Consider the following 16,995-nt stretch of genomic DNA (forward strand, 5'->3'; position numbering starts at 1 on the left):
GGAGGGTCACCGCTTCCTCGCGATGATGCAAGAGCCCTCAATTACCCCATGTAAGCCAGCAGCAGCACAAGGCTCAGCTGTGTGGTAATCGTCAATATCAAGCATTGGCTACGCCAACTGCAGGGCATAAGCCCTAAAAAAGGAAGTGAGTGGGGGAGGGGCAAGGGAACCAACTAATTTAGGCGTATGCAAGTGGCGTGACATCGTAATTGGCATCACAGGAAGTGGCATCACAGGAAGTGACATCACAGGAAGTGACATCACAGGAAGTGACATCAGAGCTTATCAGACATATGTTTAGCAGTTCTATCATGAGTATATTTGAGTGCATTGTGATTTAACAACGGAGTTTGCGTCAGGGTTGTGTTAAGAAAGGGATGCAACCCCAACACAAAATCTGGGCCTCAACTTGCAATTTTTTTTAAAACTCAGACACAAAGAAATTGGCAGCAAGGACAAATATGGCAGTGAATCTGTCCTGCTTAACTGGTTGCAGAGACTGCATTTTAAAATATATTATGGGGTTATGGCCCCTGCTGCAGAGATCTTTGTGTGCCCAGTAAATATCAGGGAATAATAATAATGGATAGATAACTCTGGAGGTTAACATATTGGCTGGGGCGATCTGTGTTTTGTCTAGTCCAGTTTTGACTCAAGTGGCACAGAGGGTAAATACGTCTCCTACAAAGCATATCTGTAACATGCAGATGACAGATTTTTATTGTATGTAGCTAGGTAAGTAGATTACTGCTTTTGAGAGAAAGATCGTTTTGTTACTTGCAGTTGTTAAACTGTAATCCTTCTAATATAGCACAGTGAGCTATGAAGGACGTAGCTCCTACACCATGTAACCCTTACTGTCTTATGTAACACATTATTGTACATTGACTTACACACATGATTTACTTTCAATGTACAATGTTTACGTGTGACAAAGTGCTCTGAAGCCCTGCACTGGGATGAGTAGCGCTATAAAAGAAATAAAGCAAAACAGTGGTATTTATATTGTTATTTGTGTAACTACTGGGACAGACCAACACATCTGACATTCTTAAAGTGTATGCACATCTCCTATATAAAGGGAATGAAAAAAGTCAAAAGCATGCTTCTCTTAGGTATCGTTGAAGTGATAAGCTGTGAGCCTTTGTTTCCCTCCATTGCACTTAGTTATAGGCTCCAGATAGCTCCCAGCCAGGACACTCAAACCAAAACAGGCCTAATGGCCCCTAACTTCGGCCTTTGATTTGGGTCAGCTGGAATTTAAAATAAGAAAGCCTCTTCCCTGCCTGCACACTGCTGCTAGGAACGAAAGCAGACAACATGCAGGACCAGTTGCCAGTGCGGTTATATGTGGGAAAAAAAACTCATTTGGGGTGTCCTGTGGTTATTTCTCAGTGAGACTTGCATTTTTAATATAATATCAGAAAAGGAAATGACAGACAGGTAATTAGTCGGTTAGGTTATATAGCAAGCACAATGAATGCAACACATCTTGCACAAACCTGTCCATGTTACATTCCGGGAGGCATCTTGATTCTTCTACCGCCGCTTGTTGCATGGCATGTCATTCGAAAGTTCAGCAAATAGGCTAAGTAAGTCCACCCCAGAGAATCTACAGGGATATAGTATTTTAACCAGTATCTGGGTCCAACAGAGGTGTAACCTGAAAATGATTCAGCTTCCTTCAATGGAAGGACCTACCGTCCTTGTGCGCTGTGTTGTTACACGGTATGGGTGTCAAGAGCAGCCCAAAGAAGGTTTAGAATATTTCACTCTGAAGTCACATTGGAGGTGGAGGGAGACCGGGGGAATGTTCATGCAAACACCCGTCCCAGGGCGATCTGACGCATGCACAGTCTGCCCTCGAGTAGGCAACTATCACACCACCCAAATGAGAAATGGGAATTAAGGTGCCTTTCATCTGCCTTTGGCACTAGTTTGTCCATGTGTGTGTGTTCCACTTGTCCCACTGGGAAGCCCCCTCAGGCACCGAACGCCAGGCCATGAACTCTGCTGTGGTCCACCTGGACAGGTCATACAGCCAAAGTTTTATGGATGGGGCCACTGGAGATTCCCAAGCCATTGCTATTAGTCTTTTGGCGCATTTGTTCTTGTGTGTGGAGGAAATATTCCCTTTTAGGTTTCTGCACCCTACATTAGTCATACTCTCGTAACCAGCACAATCGCGTGGTACAGCAATAGCGCAGAGATACCCCTTCGGGAGTCTAGTCTGGCGCTTTATAAGAATATAAAATAAATAAATAAATAAAAAGGCAAGGTAGCGGGTCCACAGGCTGAGGTCTGCTGGTGATTTCTGCCACTAATGCCACAGCAGCATACTACAATCATCTAATCTCCGGGCAGGACCACACCATCTAGTAGAAGTGTGCCTCTGAACCCGGACATTGTAGACATTTGGGTTTGACCCCAGCGAACATACGAAGGAGTTGTGTGGGAGTGAGGAATATCGGATGTAGTGCAGATAATTGAATTGGATAGATTTCAAGGGGGAGTTTTTGGATACTTTCTAAACAAGCTCCAGTGTGGTGCACCATTGTTTTCCAGATAGATTCTGGTCTATGCAAAGGGCCCATTTATCTCGGAGTGCCAACAGGTCTGGACAGTGAACCTTGATTAGCACCCCATAAACCACATTGATTGCCCTTCTACCGCTGCCGTGACAGAACAGCAACTGTACAACAACAGATGTCAGGGGTTCTGTCCTGTCGGGTCCCCAAAGAGTTCTGATCGTGGTCGTCAGGGCATTGTGTGTTACTAATTGTCCCCAGTCTATGTGATAGGGCTCCCTTAGCTCTGGAAAGGCCATCAAGGTTTTGTGCATGTACAGTAGCAGACATCGGACCCATTTCACCTCAAATTCAGGTTACGTTGAAAGTGTGGCCAAAATCCTCAAAGCTTCCAGGAAATGACACAGTAACTTGACAATGTACTGAAAGCATGCAGTGTATTAATATTATTTATTTAAAGAGCTTGTAGAGCGTGCAGCTACCCCAAAGGGTCTCCCGGCGCTATTGGGGAGGCAGTAGCAGAAAGGCAGGGTCTAAGGAGGCAGGATTTAGCTTCTAAAAAGTCAAGTTTTTAGGTTTTTACAGAACTGAAGCAGTGAGTTACAGGATCTAAGCGAGAGCGGCAGAGCATTCCAAAGTTTCAGGCCCAACACAGAAAAGGAGAGACCCTTAAGACGAGCTCTGAGGAACCTCGGCACCGAACAAAAGAGCGAGGTTGGCTGATCTCAGCTCATGGGTGGGGACATATGGAAACACCAGATCTTGGATGTAGGAGGGAGCAAGACCGTATCTAGTGCGAAACATGTAGCACAGGGCCTTAAACTTGATCCATTTGTCCACTCTTAGCCAGTGCAGTCTCTGCAGCAGGGGTGAAATGGAAGAGAATCTCGGCAGCCGAAAAAGAAGATGGGCAGCCGCATTTTGGATGATCTGCAGGCTGCAAATCACAGCTTTGTCAGCACCCAGATAAAGGACATTCCAATAATCCAACCTGGAAGTTACTAAGTCTTGCAGCACAGTTCTCTGAGCATCGGGGGGAGAGGTGGGGAGGGGGGGGGGGGAGCGGATCAGCCAGAGTATTTTCTTCAGCCATTTCAGAATGGAGAAGCAGGAGGCAGTGAGCTTAGGGACCTGTGGTGTCAAGGAGACATTTTTGTCAATAATGAAACCGCGATTCTTCACTTTATCCACCAGCATGGGCAGTGGCCCCAGTATGGCTGGGCAGTGGCCCCAGTATGGCAGGCCAGTGGCTGACTCCCCAAAGACCAGGATCAGAACTTCGGTTTTATCGCCATTAAGCATAAGAGAAGACAGTGAGCACAGACTCATCAATCACATCCATCAAGGGGCGTGATCAAATATTAAACAGCAGGTGGCTCAAAATGGACCCCTGCGGATCACCAGAGGTAGTGTTAGAGTAGTGGAGGTGTTTGTTGAAAAGATCTGAAAGATTTGCTCCTTTAAAAGGGAGGACAGCCATTTCAAAGCAGTGTCGGTAATGCCTAGATCCTCCCATCTATTCAAGAGAATAGAGTATGAGTTTGTGTCAAAGGCCGCACTTAGGTCCAAGAGGATAAGGGTGGATGTCTCACCTGAGTCAAGTTCTTTCCTCAGAAACTCTGTGACTCAGAGTTGGGCGGATTCAGTGCTGAAGCCTGCCCTGAAACCAGACTGGGAATGGTGCAGCACGTTGGAGGTGGTCACAGATGAGGAAAGGTGAGTATTAACATGCTTTTCCAGAATTTTGGAGAAAACTGAAAGAAGTGAAATTGGCCTAAAGTTGGACCCGCACTAGGAGTCGAGGTCCTTCTTAAGCAGAGTGGGTATCAAGGCATGCTTCCAGTTCTGGGGTACCTCCCCTGTGACCAGGGATGAATTCAGAAGATCCAGCACAACATCCTCAAGTAGGCTGAGTTTAGATGGTGGAAAGGGGTCGAGCAGGGAGCCAGGCTTAATAGTAGCCAGGAAGGTTCATAGCCGTTCAAGGTCCAGAAAAGGCCACATTTTAATCCTCAAGGATGTGTCCGACTTCACTGTATGCTGACCATCCCAGAGGTGAGAAACTGATGGACTGGGTGGTTGAGCATCCGGAAAAGGAGGCACAAGCAAAGGTGAGTCATCTATTAATTGCCGGTGAATAATCTTGTCTTTGTTGAGGAAAATCAAAGCCAGTTCATCACACTGGTGCCGGGAAAGGAGGGGGGCGGTGTAAATGAACAGGCTACGGGCAAATCTTTTACTACTTTAAACAAGGTTTTTTGACAGTTGTGGGCATTAGAAATTACCTCCATATAGAAAGCTGCCTGTGCAGCTTTACCAGAGGCATGATACTTTTTCAAGGCCCTCACATAAGCAGCCTTAGCCACAGATGCATAGTGTCTCATCTAGACCCTTTCCAGAGCTTTACATGCCTTTTTTTTTTAAGCGGAGGCTGTCGTTAAACCAGGGTGCCAGAGTGCGCACTCTGCCCTGTATTTTAGAAGATCGAGGCAGAATTGAGGCCGTGGCACTTTGGAGTCAATGATGTACCGCGATTTCGTCAGAATCTGGTCTAGATGATAGAACAGGGGGGGAATGGAGGAGAAGCTTGTTTAATTCCCTCATATCCAGTTTGGCCCAGTGCCTGTTAGCGGTTTGTCGGGGCGACCAGTTTGTCGGCGGGGAAGGAACTGTAATATGAAAAGGAACTGCAAAATGGTCAGTCCAACTAAGGACCGGAAGATCAACAGAGATAAGGGGAAGATTGGAAAAGACAGAATCCAAAAGATGGCCTGCGATGTGGGTGGCTGTAGAGTTCAAGAGAGGAAGATTGAGAGATCTCATGTCCTTCATAAAGGCTCTTGATAACTTATCTTCAGGATCCTCTAGGTGTAAATGAAAATCACAGAGCAAAGTGAAATTTGCTGCTTGTAAAGTGAGAGGCGCCAGATAGTCATCTAGGCTTGTGCACCAGGCACTTGACGGTCCTGGCAGATGGTAAATGAGGGCCCCAGAGAATGTACATTTTGTTGAAATTGAAAGAGAGAAATGAAGTACTCATGCACTGTGTGAGCTCAAGGCCTGCTGGAAAGAGATGGTGCTGTTCCTACACTGGAGTCACTTGCCGCACTGCCATGAACTGGAGCCACTCTCCGGTACAGGACATAGGTTCTATGACTTCAGCAGAGTCACAGACATCAGTACCTCAAGACAGGGAGCTGCAGCGCTCAGCAGAGGTAAGCTTTGTACTAGGGGATCTGCACTCCTTACTTCCGCTTTGACTAAGGAACTAAGCAGCATATAAACACAGGATTCATAATAAAGAAAGCTATACACATTTTTTTTAAATCATATTCATAATATTTAGCAACCACTAATGTGTATCTTGCTTGGAAGTACAGGAACACCATTGTGTAAAACATATAGTAAATTAGACATCTTGCTTCAACATTCACTGAAAAAAACAGACATCCTTCCTGAACTTTACTGGCAGTGAATAGCAGTGTGTGATCCCTCAGTATTTCCCTTCCAGGCTCAAACTAACAGACACAAAGAGCTTCCTTTCAGCTTCTCACATATAGCTGCAAAAGAACCCAAGCAAGAAGGATAAGACTGAAGTCAAATGGAGAACTATAAAGATGTCTACACAAAACACGTCATGAGAAAGAGTTAAGAACCCCAGGAGCAGGTGGATCAAATAATGATGATACAGGCATCAGAGGAGGTACGGTCTGCATCCCAGTCTCCTCACTTAGCAGCCAATGAGGAAAGTCTACTTTTTCCTTTTCTGCCTGATGTACAATGCTTAGCAGATGCATTTCCACTAAAAATGAGGTGTCTCTGAACCTTAGTGCAGCCTCAAGAAGCAACCCTGCTGTAAATATTCCATACCAAGAAGCACATTCGTCGAGTAAGGGAGCCTAATGAAAGGGACACACTCCTGCCTGACCTCAAAGTATGGAGGGGCACCCTAAACTTGAGAAGGTGCTATAGAAGTCAGCATAAACCAAGTTAAGCTACCCCCACCTTAAATTTGTCATTTAGTGCAACAAGGGTGCCATCTTGAGCCCAAATTCAGTGGTAACACAGGGTTGGTTCAAAGAAGAGCAAAATTAATGCTGCTAAAAGGCTGCACAACTTGGGTTGACCTGTTACCACCTGCTCAATTAAGCGCAGTGGAAGAGCACACCTCAAGTGTACAGACATGTCTGGATTTTTACTGGCGCTAGAATCTATGTGCAGTCTAGGAAAGTGAGTGCACTGCATGTGGGGTAACAGTGGGTATGAAGTTGTCTGCTTTTGTCATGCTCATGTGTAACCCCTCACTAATAGATTCTAGAAAATCAGACACAGAGGGAAAGACAAGAAAGACTAGGTATGAAAGGGAGAGTGGAGAGAGAAAGCAGGAAAGTAGGGAGGAGCGACACGAAAAAAGAGCAAAGAAAGGGTAGAGAAAAAAGAGCAAACCAAGGGTAAAGTGGCGAGAACGCTAAAGACTAGAACAGACACAGATAGAGCTGGGGACGAGGTAAGTGAATAGAAGGGGAGACGAAAGAAAACATGGCAGAAAGGAGAAGGGTAAATCAGAAATTGAGGGACTGACATGACAGAACAGGGGTCACAAAGGAAAGAGCAAACTTGGCTTGATGGAGTGATGATAGACAAGAGAGCAGAGAATAAAGAGCTGAGGAAGAGTAGAGTGTAGAGAGAGAGGCGGCACCAGTGATTGAAGTGAGCTGCACGCTTAAAACAAGTGGACCATGCCAGTGGTGGATGTTGGCTTCGGCGTCCTATCAATTTTCAATGTAAGCAGTTTTTTTTGTTGTCAATATGAGCACTAATCTCAAATGCTAATGCACAATATAATAGTTGGAATAAGTCTAGTAAAAGGTGTAAAGACTATTATATATATATATATATATATATATATATATATATATATATATATATATATATATATATATATATATACACACACACACACACACACACACACACACATACACACTAGGGTAACAGTGCAGCAAACAACTGCTATAAGGACAATGGAGCTTCCCATGTCACAGACGTGGCTAGGAAAGTGTGTAATGTACCAAGTGAAGATAAAATGTATTCTTAGACAACATAGCGCATTAAATATAGAAAGTGTTTACACATATCACACAAATTTCCATGGATACCCTACATAAATTGAAAAAATACAGCACAGCAAAACACTGCAGTGTTTCCACAAAATGCTCTCTTTGCTGCAACTGCTCCTCAAAAAAGTAGAAAAATCAACTTTGAATGCAGCCAAAGCCGTATTGTCTTGAGCCAACTGCATGTTTTCAAGAGGAAATACCAACTTTCTGACATAATATGATTCCAAGATTGGTACACCATCCTGCAGTGAAGGAAAAAATTGAGACTTATCACACTGAGGTAAATACTGTATATGAGATCACTTGTTTTTCACTATCTTAAAGAAAATATTTTTCCAAACAATAGGTGTACGAATAATTGTTAGACATGATACAAATAGTCCATCAGATACCTGGGTTACATATGACCCACCCTAGTAAAGGGACAGCATCTAAAACCTATTTAACAGTCAATTTAAAATTACAGGTTCGTGTTTTGGAAAGGATAACTCAGTAAATATTCCCTACTGTGACTTCCGTTGGAAATATTAAGATAATATTTTCTGCTATGGGTGTTAAGAAAAGGCACATGGAATCTATTAATGAAGTAGATAATAAGAAAAGTTACAAAATTGGCCCGAGCCATCATGGTATTTTATAACCCAGAATGTGTCTCAATTTATTAACTAGCCAATGAGCTATATTGTATCAGTGAGCGTCTCCCAGTGTAACTCTAGTCTCTACGAATGCGAGGATGTGTGTGGGGTCTGACATGGCAGCTGAAGTTATAAACTTATCTGGTGTTCCTAGTGGGACCTCAGTACTTCTGTAGTTGCTAAATAGAAAAGCCTCTTCTCAATGTATAATCGAGAGATCATTTCAGAACACCATACCCACCTCACACCTTGGATCGACAGTTCAGTACAGCCTGGATAAGCCCTGAGAATTCATATCTGTATCTGTGCACGTCGCTTAGCAGCCACCTTCCAGCTGACCATTGAAAAGTGTACCTCATCAACTATTTCAAGTCTGGAGTTACAAATAGTACTCTACTCATTCCTAGAACATTATAAGGGAAACGAGCAAGCACGCATCAACATTCTAACTGTGCTATGGATCTGGACCCTTGATAACCCTTTTGTCACATTAGTTCAACACACAAACAGTGTTTGTACCAGCCTTTGTCTACTACTACAGCCTTCACTTCAACCCACATCAGTGTTACATCAATGTAATGGACTAACTGTGGAGTGTGGAAATTTAAATAGCCTAATGGAAACCATACAAAGAATTAATTGGAAAAGTCTGCCTTACTCCAGGTTTACATACTTGGGTGGCGGGGAACAGCCTTTACAACGAAACTTTTACAACGCACTACCATTAAGACGCAACCATTACAACGCAAACCATTACAACGCATTGCGCTGGGGGGCGCTCTAGGATAGGGAATAGATTTAATTTACTATCCAACACCTTCCCTAGTGTCCACGGGGACTGGAGTTGGAATAGTAAATTGAACTATTCACTATCCAGCACCCCAAAGCGCTATGCGTTGTAATGGTATGCGTCGTAAAAACTGCGTTGTAACGGCATGCGTGGTAAAAGCATGCGTTGTAACGTCATACATCCTTGGGTGGCACAGGCAAAGGTAAACTGAGGAGCCATATTAAATTTTGTGTTTGGGAAAAGGCTTGCAAAATAGTATAGATATTTATGGCATACTTCCTATATAAGAAAAAAATTGAAAAAAGTCTGAGTTGTTAATCTTAGCTTGAAAACAAACTTTGCGATGGTTACTGGCATTTGGCTCGGAGAATTAGAGCTACAAAACGGATTAGAATGTGAGGCATTTAAACTTCTATCAAACAACTTAACCAGCACCTTAAGCAAACCTCAAGCAGAGACGATAAACCAAAATGACGACTCGACTCTTTTACATTACGGTGTGAAGTTCTGCATGTGCAATCTAGAAACTGGGAGGTTGTGATCCATCTTCTTAAGCAACAGGGCCCTCATGTATATTGCCATTTTACAATCGGTAAGGGTACGATTCGTAAAATAAGAGCCTGTCCGACCGCAAAACTTAATTTTTACATTACCAAAAGACAAATAGCAATTCGGTAAGACGTTACCGAATCGCTAACTGGCTTTGAGAATAAATAACTATGTGGTATTCGGAAGGGGCGTGCTAAGGGCGTACCCTCCAGATATCGAATCTTTAAAAAGTATGTATTAATGTTATGCGACCCAAAATCCGGTCGCAAAAGAAGTCGGTAAAACATTCAAAAAGGCGTTTGTGAATGTTCACAAAAAAGGTTTTTATGAGCAGAAAAGGGTCCATGAGACCACTGCCTGCTCATAAAAAAAGATTTGTGTTTTTTTTTAACGAATCCCCTTTTCCTTCAAGAAAAACAGGCTGCATTAAATTATTATATTTTTTTAAAGATTGCTTTATTTAAAAACAATTACAAACATGGTGGTCTGCTGATCCGAGCAGGCCATCATGCCTGTAAATGTAGGGCAATCGTAACTGGTCACAATGTATGACCTACTTCAAGCATATTAATGAGGTAGGTAAAATTGTGACCCACTACAATTCAGTTTTTTGAGAATCAACATGGTACATAGACATAGTACATAGGTCGGTTTGCAAAATACAATTCAATTAGGTAAAAGTCTGTGTGCCTTTACCAAATCCATGTTTGTACATTCCTGGTGAGGAATCGCAAATTGTGAATCGTTAAATGTCATAATTTATGATTCCTTAAAAGAAATCTTTGTACATGCGGGTCATGGACATTTTGTTGTAACACTGCATATGATTCATTGAGTTGGTCAACTGGGAGTCTTGGACTAAACTAAAGATAGCATGATGGACATGAGCAGATCTGCTAAGGCTTCAGTACATCCATGGTCTCTGTGCCACAAAGGAGACGAGTAAACACGCTGAGCAGCTGCGGGAGCCAATAGGCATATTAAAATGATAAGTGTTTTAACAGGACATTGTATGCCAATTACTCAGCCTCTTGTCACTTAGTTTCAGTCCTAGGGCTACCTAAAGGAGTTTTCCTAACGACTCGGCTATTTGAGCAGAGGTTATTTCACCGTTGCTTATCCCTATTCAGTGTGAGCTGTGTGGCACTGAGGAGCATTTTTTTCTCAGAGGAGATCTGGAGTGGGGTCTTCGATCGCAGGCTTAAAACATGTCAATTTAGAGTATAAGTTGGGTTTTGGCTGCATGATACTTTGCAGTAGAAATTCAAGATGTGTGCCTCAACTTAACCAGCATACAACAGAGTGGTCAATTTTTAGGGTCCAAGCAGACCACTGTATAAACCACAAGATTAATGTTGCAACATATGTTCATAGTGCGTGCACATTAGAACAGTTGGTGAGCAGTGTTTGAGGCAGATTGGATTCTTCTCTGAAGTATTTGTTCTTGGATCTGGTGAACAGGGTTATGCAAGTGGCTTGTGTCTATCTACCTGCAAATGAGATGCTTAGTCCTTACCAGTCCCGTTCTCACTCACACCATACTATTTCTGGGATAAGCTCCCCCTCCGACTGGGTTGATGCTAATTTGGCTACTCCGTATACTGGGATCAAAGGGCTTCTCTTCCCCAAGTCTCCCTTTACACTAAACTATTAATGGGCAGGCCTCACCCTGGTTCCTTTCAGCTTAATAAAGTTCCTCCTCAACAGCCCTTCCTGAGAGAGTAAAAGTTAGTAATCTCACACCCAAGTCTTCCTGTCAAAAGGCAAAAGCCACTGATTCTGCTCTAGGAGTATTTTTCACATCTCATTAAGGGAAAAGCGCCGACAGAGGACAGATGCTGGTAGTCTAATACTAATTAGCCTATTAAAACTTCAGGGAGGCAAAGTCGAACTCTTAAAAATGTCATCTAACTTCATCAATGAATTAGATTTTTAAATAAATATTAAAAATAATGTTTGAATGGATTTTGTAGCTTATTCCAAACCAAAGTTACAATATTAGCAGTTTAACTGTACTTTAGCTTTTACTTCTGGAACATGCCATATCCCTATACAGTGAAAATAGCTGTTGGGGGCCACTGTAGGATTATTCCAACCTTAATTTCTTACCTGCTCCACTGTTAAATACTAGGCACCCTGCCTTGTGGGCCACAAGGTCTACGTAGGTCTGTCTGACTTAATATATAAACGTAGGTAACCTTCCTGTCAAAAAGGCTTATTTTAGATTTAATGGGAGAAGCTCGCCCTCATTTCCAATACACCAAGGCACGCAGCAGGGATACCCCACGTCACCCTTACTATTTGTGCTCTATATGGAGCCCTTCGCCCAGAGGGTGAGGTATAACCCAAACATCACTCGGGTACGCTTGGGGGAGTGAGTAACACGTCCGTCCATTATACGCCAATGACATTATTGTGTCCCTTGATGTTCCTTGAGAGGCCCTACCCAGCTTCCTGGACAAGGTGATAATTTGGGGAGGCGTCGGGATTCCATATGAAGCTTGCTAAATCACAAGCCTTGGATCTCACAGTCTCATGTCAAAGCATATTTGATGCAAAACCACTCTTACAGAGGACATTGAGAGCTATCCCTTACCTGGGCATTCAGCTGGCTCAGACTATCGGCAGGGTCACAAATCTTAACTACCAAGATCTGACTAGGAGGGTGAAGGCTGATTTTGACCGTGGCAGCTATATTCCCCTCTCTCTGCTGGGACAGATCACTGCCCTAAAAATGTGGATTCTCCCCAAGATTCTTTACATCTTCCAAACTCTCCCCATACAGCCCCCGGCAGGGTAGCTACAAACTCTGTAAGACTTCACCGTTTCGTGTGGACGGGCAAATGGCCTTGGATAAAATGTGATCATAGCTGGTGCCCCCAATTGAGGGAGGCTTGGGAGTCCCAAGCTAGCTACATTACTTACAGGCATCTCAGCTTTCTCTGGTTGAGTGGTCTCGCCCAGAATCGGAGAACCCATAGCAGTTTATGGATCGGGCACTGGCAGGAACGGTGCTATTGAAGGTCCCATTCCTATATCGTACCCATCGCTCCGCAAATCTCTTTTTATCCCTTATTACTGCACCTGATTTGAGAGTATGGGATAGTCAGGCTACCCGGAAAGGACATACATCGTTTCCCTACCTCTTTACCCCAATGATGGGAAATGAAGATTTCACGCTGGGTCTAGATGGCTTTTTATTTCACACATGGCAACAGGCTGGATGTCGGTCTATATGCCAAGTTTTTGATGCGGAAGGTCCCATTTCATTTGATTCCTTACAAGCTGATTTCCCTATCCCTGATAGAGAACAGTTTCGATACACACAGATTAGACATTGGCTGATGCAGCTGATAATCAGGGAGGCTGTGCAGCGGCACCTGATGAAATTCAAACCCTGGCTCCCTAGCAAAGATCCCAATAAGCACCTTATTACCGAAATATATGGGATAATGCTGCATCAATTCGGAAGGCAGATTGGAGGGAACCAGCCGGGTTCAAACTGCCATCGTTTTCTTTTCTTTTGGTGGAGTGACAAGGCATCCAACTGGACGGTTCTTGGGATTTGAAACCACAAATTATCAGCAGTGGTTTTCAAATTCTGACACACAGTCACACATACACACAGACAAACACGGACAGACAGACACACATACACACACTTGCTCAAGAATTGCCTGTTGGTTTTTGGGAGACTCCTGGTTGATTTAGTCAGGATTTCGAAAATGTGAAGTTGAAAGAGAAGTTGTAATGATCATGTCATTTAATTCTATGTCTCAGTACTTTAGAACTGCCCAATTCTTATATAAAACCCTCATGATTGCACTATCTAGGATTATGTTTTTGATCTAAAACAGTATGTTATGTTAATCCAGATTTATAGCGCGCACGGAAGTGTCCCAGCGCGAAAGCCAAGATAGAAGAGACCGAGGGGCATAGGCCGTGGCTGGGAAGTTACTTGAAAAGCAAAGTTTTTAACTGCTTTTTAGGTCTCGCTAGATGAAAGCAAAAGCGAAGCTTTTGCTGTCTATGCGAGACAACTAATGTAGTTACTTTTCGGGGAATGTGGACAGCAAAGTGCCACGCGCATTTTCAGGCCGAGATTTGACCTCGTGAGCGCGCACGCCCAGCCCGGTGCCGTGCACGTCCCCTGCCACAGATTCCCTAAACACACACATGCACACGCATGCAGGAAGGCACACACACACACACACACACAGACACGCGCGCACCCCCCCTACTTCTCCCCACTCACTGGCACCCCCCCCCGCTGCACACACGAAGGAGGCACCTACACACACACACACACACATACAGAGACACCCCCCCGCGCCCCCCGCCCCCACCGCCGCATACATACAAGCCCCCCCGCCCCCCGCCGCCGCATACATACAAGCCCCCCCGCCCCCCGCCGCCACCGCCGCATACATACAAGCCCCCCCGCCGCATACATACAAGCCCCCCCCCCGCATACATACAAGCCCCCCCACCGCCGCCTACATTGAAGCGCCCCCCCCCAGCCCCACTTACCGCCATTATGCTTTATTCCTCTCATTTTACAGTGTGCTGCTCTCAGTCGCAAAGTGGTCCATCATTTATTTCGACCGCCCTTTCTCCGCCGCTCGCCACGAACACCTCCCACTTCCGGTCCTGCCCTCCCTCCCCCGCCTTTCCTTGTTTTGCTGCTGAAGGAAGCGAGCAACTGCTCCCCCACGGCAGAGCTTTAGGAGTGGGACATGGGGAAGATACTGCGCTCCTCAGTTTTAATCACACCACCCCGCCCCACCCCCCCCCCCCCCCCCGGGCCGCCAGTCCGATATGGGTTAGCTCATCTCCACTATACTCGGCTGCTCGAGGCTCCTCCTGGCGTCATCGTAGCTCCTCATCCCAGCCACCGGCTGTCCCTTGATATTTCTGCATTCGATGTCTGCAGGCTGGCTGCTCTCCCCGTGCAACACAGCCTGGTAGAGATGCCCTGCCTTCTAGATGTTGTGTGACGTGTTGTAGTGTTTTGGTGATTAGGGTAGCTTAAAGGTTTGGTACAGCGCTATGAGGTAGTTTAAAAAAAAAAAACTATATAAATAAAGCACATTCTTCAAAGCACTCTGAGTGCGTGCGTTTGCTCAACTTGTGTATCAGTAGCTGCCACTGCGGACGCACTGTGGCATATCTGCCAGTCAGACCCCGTCTGTGTGCTTTGTGTATATGTCAGTTTTTGTTGACTCTATTAGCGTGTTCTGGGTGTGCATCAAGTGCACTTATGTATTTTTGAGGGGCCAGAATCTGTGTATGTGCTCCTTATGCTTGTGCGTCTCAGTGCATTTGTGAAAGCGCATCGCAGTTCCCATTTTTCATTTGGACATAGGCTCACCTAAGTAGATACGCCAGATTCACACAAATGTGTTGTATCAGTGCACACTTTACCCCACAGTTTATTGCTTCCGGCACCAGATTTTTCTCTTTCGCTCCGAGGCATGGGGCGGGGATCGAGCTGTTTTTTTTTTGTTTTGTTTTTTACAGCAGCACCGGTTCTTATAAGACACATGCAGTGCTTTCAAAAAATGTTTCCCATATGGAATCTGCTGTTCATTAAGCAGGTTGCTCTGTGACTTCATACGAATTATGATTTTGCAAATCGTAATAATGCATAGGCGTGTGAGAAATCTAATACACGTTGCAAAAGTCAATGGGAAATTTCCAATCACTTCTTCCAAACAGTGTCTTTGTACATCTGGCCCAGAGAGTGGTGTTTACAAGCATTAAGCATTACATAATACGGATTGCTTTAATGAGGTATTTCGGCATCAAAGCATTCTACCTTACTCTGGGAAAGAAGAGGGGTCTCTTTTTACTAGTAGAAAAGCCTGCGCGCTGTAAAATTGCTCATAAGATTATCTGGTGCCCATATTAAGTATGTCAGCGTCTGCGAGATTTGCAGCCGCCAGCAGCCCAATAACTTTTGCTGGCAGCCATCCTTGCAGAGGTGCTGTCTGACTTTGCAGGAGATGTGCAGGGCATTCAAAGACCGTTTATTCCCTCCCATAGCTCTGCCCCTAGACCGTGCAAGTCAGCAGTCAGGTTGCCATGTCTATTTTTTTTTAGCGTTCACCTTTGTTGCCTTAATGACTTTAGTATCCTGCTGTGATTAATTTGCATCACACAGATGCTGCAGAGGAATAGATTCTTATCTTTCTCAGTTGCCTTCTTTACGGTCAATTTGCCTGGGCTGGTTTGTTTCTCAAGTGTCTGGAGTGTCACAGAAAGTCACACTACAGCAGACTTTTTTACCATGCCGTCCCTGGTGCAGATTGCAGCTCTGTGGCAGTGGATGCCTTTGGCTTGCTGTGCTAGGGACCAGGAGCAAGGTTAACTGTTCCATGACACACCGCGCGCATCCGTGTCTTACTCTGTGGCCATGATACATCACCCCACATCAAACCCAGAGATGAAACTGGGGGTGGGAAGCTTTTTGGGCTGGTGTCGCACAAAGCTCTTTGTTTTGCTGAACTAGGGATCATCTAAAATAAGTGTGTGTGTAAAGGTGCGCAGCTCAGATATGAGAGGAGATGCAGTGTGGAAGTAGTGTGCATTTTTTCCTGCATCATATGGCTTGAATCCCATTTGGCAGCGCACTGTATGCACACGCATTCTTTGTAACTAGACCTGCCTTCACTGCTTCCTGCAAAGGTGTGTCTGTCCACATGCAGATAATTTGTTGTTTTTCTGAATACTTGTTGTTTTTAGGTCTTGCTGACTCACCGTCACACCCCCTCACCCTCACACTCCCTCACCCCCTCACACACCCTCACACTCACACACCTCCTCACCCTCACACCCCCTCACCCACTCACACCCCCACATCCCTTCACCCTCACCCTCACACCCCCTCACCCTCACACACCCTCACACACCCCCACCCTCTCACCCCCTCACTCTCACACCCTTACCCTCACAACCTCACACCCTTACCCTCACAACCCCACCCCCTCACCCTCACACACCCCCTCACCCTCACCCCCCCTCACCCTCACACACCCCCTCACCCTCACACACCCCCTCACCCCCCCTCGCCCTCACACCCACTCACCCTCATACCCCCTCACAACCTCATACCCCCTCACAACCTCATACCCCCTCACAACCTCATACCCCCTCACAACCCCCTCACAACCTCACACCTCCTCACAATCTCACACCCTCACCCTCCCTCAATAACCCTCACACCCTCACACACCCTCCCCCTCACACACCCTCACCTACCTTCACCTCTGTGCAACCATTCAACAACACCTGGTTCAAATATGTTTTCTCAATGTTTCAAGCTTTATTACAAATGTAACAAAAAGATGTTAATATTTCACTTCTGTTCTTGG

The 16,995-nt window shown here is 45.1% G+C and overlaps 1 protein-coding gene across 4 annotated transcripts in view; it reads right to left on the minus strand.

Moving 5' to 3' along the window:
* The window catches only part of NADK (NAD kinase), a 412,984-nt gene that overhangs the window by 188,111 nt on the left and 207,878 nt on the right, over positions 1 to 16,995 (minus strand). The window lies entirely within an intron of this gene.

This window comes from Lissotriton helveticus, chromosome 5_1, assembly GCF_964261635.1.
Source record: "Lissotriton helveticus chromosome 5_1, aLisHel1.1, whole genome shotgun sequence".
Lineage (NCBI taxonomy): Eukaryota > Metazoa > Chordata > Amphibia > Caudata > Salamandridae > Lissotriton > Lissotriton helveticus.